General features: G+C 58.5%; 1 long non-coding RNA gene across 1 annotated transcript; it reads left to right on the plus strand.

The window, feature by feature from the left end:
* The first annotated feature begins 1,695 nt into the window (after positions 1 to 1,695).
* On the plus strand, positions 1,696 to 3,822 carry LOC129560963 (uncharacterized). Its single transcript, XR_008686897.2, has 4 exons — positions 1,696 to 1,772; positions 2,141 to 2,258; positions 2,601 to 2,709; positions 3,686 to 3,822. It is a non-coding gene; the product is annotated as an uncharacterized LOC129560963 (long non-coding RNA).
* The last annotated feature ends 945 nt before the right edge of the window (positions 3,823 to 4,767 follow it).

Here is a 4,767-nt window from a genome sequence, read left to right on the forward strand (position 1 = left end):
TTGCTAACAGTAGGAGTTTGACATCAGAATAAAGGTCATTCCAAAAAACGGGATGAATAGAAGCCCCAGGCACAGAGTCAGTTTTGTAGGAGTGACCTGAGACCTGCTGCCATGGAAACATACCAGCTCCTGTCCTGCTGGACCACCTGTGCCTCTCACAATGCTCGCCCCCCACCCCGGGCTGGGGACCCCTTCTTAGGAGCCCCCACTTCCTTCCTGCCTCTCTTGCAGTCAGGGTGGAGGGGGGACCCTCAGGCTCCTGCCTATCAGACATGGAGGCAGGCAGGTTACCCAGGTTCTGCAGGTCAGAAACACATATCAGGACCCCCTCGTGGCCAGGGTCACACCTGCTGCCTGCTTTGGGCTCATTCCTGACACCACCATCTGGGGGTGGCTGGCTCCCACCCAGGGAGCCCCCCTGCCCTTTCCGTTTTTAATTGGCTACTGTTGATTTCTGTATCTATTCTCAAGAACTCTGTCACAGCTTCTTTCAGGAGGAAATCAGCTCACATGTTGTTAACAAGGGGTTGGCTTTTCTCCTTTTGAGACGGATATTTTCCAGACTCCTAAAGTCTAGTTAGAGAACTCATGGTGCTTGAGATGAACCCTCTCAGAACCGTGTGCTTTCCTACTCAGTCACTGGTCACACAGCTTGGACTATAGACTGTGGACCCCAGGGAGGCAGGGCTACAGGCTTAGGCTGGCAGCTGGATCACTGGGACTGTACGAGTCTCCCCACTTTGGGCAGACCCAGAACAGACCAAAGAACTGCTCCTGCCTCAGGCAGAGCCGGGAGTTGCTGGGTCTCACTGGCTCCGCAGAGCTGGCCTGCAGACTGTCCAGAGGCCCCCAGTGGCCCCTAAATGCCTTATGTGTGTTAGTCACTCAGTCGAGTCCTATTGTTTGCGGCCCCATGGACTGTAGCTTGCCAGACTCCACCGTCCACGGGATTCTCTAGGCAAGAATACTGCAGCGGGTAGCCACTCGCTTCTCCAGCGGATCTCCCCAACGCAGGGATGGAACCCAGGTCTACCTGCACTGCAGGCGGACTCTACGTCTGAGCCACCCTTGTCAATCTATAAATCCCCAAGATGAGATGTGTGGGCAGAACTGGTGGCCATGGTCACATCTCAAGGAGGGGTCTCCTGCTGTTTTGGGGGATAGGGGACCTGGCGGGGGGGGGGTTGGGGTGGGGGGGTGAGTCTCGGCGATCTAGCGCGGACCCCTCCCTGCTTACTGACTGGTGTGCCACCCTGCCTTCATCATGCGTCATATGCAGCCTGTGGAGCGGCGGATCTCCACCCGAGTCAGCACTGAAGTCACCTTCGCCGGGTGGGCTTGTCGGCGACCAGATCGCCGGGTCCGCTGCCCAGGTCCTGCAGAATGTTTGCTTCTGTAACTAGTTCCCAGCACGTGGGATGCTGCGGCCCGGGACCACGATTGTCAGAGCCGCCCCTCTAGGCTGTAAGGTTCGCCAGGCAGGAAGAGGCAGGTAGGTGGTGCAGGTGAAAAAATCAATCAGGAGAATGAGGGAAACGGCAAGAGGGGTGCAGACCAGGAAGGAAGCCGGCGCACACTGGGCGGGGCGAGTCCGCTTACAGCGCAGCCCCCCTGCGGCGCGGGCGCGGAGGGAAGGCCGGAGCCTTTGTGATGTCACAGCCCCGCCCCCCGGGAGAATGGTTGCCATGGCGACGTAAACCGAAGGTCTGGGCTCGCAGAGCCCCGGGGCAGCAACTCAGAGGCTTCGGAGCGAGCGCCGGCGTGCGGAGCCGGTGGGTGCGCTCGGGGCCTGGGCGGGAGCCTCGGGCGGGGTCAGGGCGGACACCTCGCGCGCCCTTCCAAGCCCCTGTCGCAAGGCTCCCTGTTCCTTACTCATCGCATAGCCAGCCGTCTAGCAACCCCTCTTCCCTCCAGGCCCATGCACCCTCGCCACACGCCCGGACGGGCCAGACGTGGGTGTGGGGAGGCCCGGCCCTGCTACAAGCCGAGCACCCCGATTCCTTTCGTGGAGGCTGCAGCAAGCATGCGGCTGGAAGGGTGCAAGCTTTGCAGTCAAGGACTTTCGGGCGGGAGTCCCAGCCTCGGCCCTTCCTGGCTGTGTGACTTTGGACAGTTTGCCACTTTGTTTCCTCCTCTGCAGAATGCAGACTAGCTCCGCAAATAGTGAAAACAAGCGCCATGGTGGGGCGGAACGCTTGATGAGCCGCCAATGAGTGCCTGCCCCGGTCCTCAGGGAGCTTACATTCTGGGGGAATCAGGTAATCGACCGTTGTTAAAAGGATACATCAGCTCTTGGAAACTGGTTAAAGGGAAGAGGATGGGGTGGTGGGAAGATGCTTCTGGGGAGGGGCGGGCCTGAGCGCTGGGCGAGGGTGGGAGGGGCCGAGGCTCGGGCGGGCGGTGGGTGGGCCGCTCTTCGGGCAGGACCAGCCCTGGGCTGCTGGAACCACGCGGGGAAGAGGAGGGAGGCGCTGCGGGTCGGAGCTGCAAGTGTCCCCCTCCTGGTGAGCTTTGGACAGGTGCCCGTTGTTCTCACTAGCCGTTGGCGGAGGGCGGCCTGCGGGCTGGACCCACCCGGCTCAGACCCTGTCTCTCCCCAGGCTGGGAGTCTCCTCTAGCCGATGTCAGGTTTCTCAGTGCACGCTTCCTCCTCGGCGCCGATGTCGGAGATCCTGCCTCCTATGGTCTCCAAGAGCGTCACTTTCAACAGTAACTGCTGGGCTGGGGAGGGCTTGCGCAGCGTCAGAGGCAGCCTTAGGGGGCCTGGGGCGGCGGGTTCAAGGTGGAGTCAAGGCGACAGCGATTCTAAGCCAGGCCACGGACCGGAAATCACAGGCTTTGCCAACTTCCCTAGAAACCCCATGCTGTAATCCCTAGGGCTGCTGTAGCAAAGCCCCACCCTAGCCTGGGGCTTAACCCCCAGAGTGTATTGTTTCACAGCTGCCGGGACCTCGAGTCCGGGGCAGGGATGCTTCCATTCTGAGGCAGGAGGGGACCCTGCGCCCTGTGCGCGCGCAGCTTCCGGTGGTTTGCTGGCGCCCTCTGGTGGTGATCGGCAGAAGCGCCGCCTTGGTCTCTGCCTCACCTTCACTCCATCCTCAAGTTCGACGAGTGTGTCCGTTATTTCCCCTTATTAAGGCTGTGCACACTCGCCCGGTGTGACCTCACCAGAGTTACATCTGCAGCCACTCTCTTTTCAAACAGGGTTGCATGCTATGGTTCCGGGCGTTGGGACTTCAGATCTTCAAAAGCATTCATTTGAGGCGGGAACACAGCTCACCCCAAGACAGGCCTCTAGGAGGATGCTGCAGTGGAGGTGGGGCTCGCTCAGCCTTCCTGCAGCCTCAGCTGCTGGCCAGCCCCCCGCGCTGGAGGCCCGCACCTCCTCCCCGGGCTCCCGCTGAGTGGCCCTGGGCGTGGCCGCGGGGCTGAGGGGCAGAACTGGCCACACACCCTCTGCTTTGGTTTACTGGTCTTGAGCTTCCGATTCCAAAGGGTGTTGAGAGCCTCCGTGTGAAACTCCACCTTCTTGGAGGCTCCGCTGTGTTCTCTCTCCCTCCAAGCTTGACACCCGCTGTGCTCATACCTTGCACACATCCACACAAATGCACGCACAGCCTCCTTTTCTCACACCAATGGCTGCACAACAGAAACGCTCCCTGTGCCTTCTTCCCCATCAACCCAGATGCTGTGCAGACTGCTGCTTATCAAACCTTGAGCTCCTGTAAACCCAGTGCTTCCAGCAAAGGCGCTTCCACGTGTGCGGGCACCAGTCTCTGTTGGCGGCTGCTGTCCATGGCTGTCCCTCTTACACTGTGTGCTTTACGCCCTCCCTCTTTCTCATCCGCTCTGCTCCAGAGTAAACTGAAAAATGAAGAAAGGTTGAACTGGGGTTCCCAGAAAAGATACCTTTGAAATGTTTCAGTTCAGTTCAGTTCATTTCAGTCGCTCAGTCATGTCCGACTGTCTGCGACCCCATGAATCACAGCACACCAGGCCTCCCTGTCCATCAACAACTACCGGAGCTCGCTCAAACTCATGTCCACAGAGTCGGTGACGCCATCCAGCCATCTCATTCTCGGTCGTCCCCTTCTTCTCCCGCCCCCAACCTTTCCCAGCATCAGAGTCTTTTCCAGTGAGTCAACTCGTCGCATGAGGTGGCCAAAGTATTGCAGTTTCAGCTTCAGCATCAGTCCCTCCAATGAACACCCAGGATCAATCTCCCTTAGAATGGACTGGTTGGATCTCCTTGCGGTACAAGGGACTCTCAAGAGTCTTCTCCAACACCACAGTTCAAAAGCATCAATTCTTCGGCGATGTTTACAGATAACAAAATAGCTCTAAATGCGCTCACACAAAACAATGCAACATAATGGTGCTGTTGATGGAAAAAATATTCACAACCTACAAGTTCAGAATTATGTTTCATTTCCTGGGGATATTTGGGCTTCCTCGGCGGTGCTCGTGGTAAAGAACCGCCTGCTAACGCAGGAGACTCAGGAGGTGCGGGTTCAGTCCCTGAGTTCTGAAGATCCCCTGGAGTAGGTAATGGCAGCTCACTCCAATAGACTCACCTGGGGAGTCTCATGGACAGAGGAGCCTGGCACGCTACAGCCCACGGGGATGCAAAGAGTCAGACCTGACTGGGCACACAGAAAAGTTATGTAGAGAACCGCCTGCTAACGCAGGAGACTCAGGAGATGCGGGTTCAGTCCCTGAGTTCGGAAGATCCCCTGGAGCAGGAAATGGCAGCTCACTCCAATAGAC

The sequence above is a fragment of the Moschus berezovskii genome, chromosome 10, assembly GCF_049115385.1.
Source record: "Moschus berezovskii isolate FMDL1 chromosome 10, NW_MosBer_1.0, whole genome shotgun sequence".
NCBI classification, from domain to species: Eukaryota; Metazoa; Chordata; class Mammalia; order Artiodactyla; family Moschidae; genus Moschus; species Moschus berezovskii.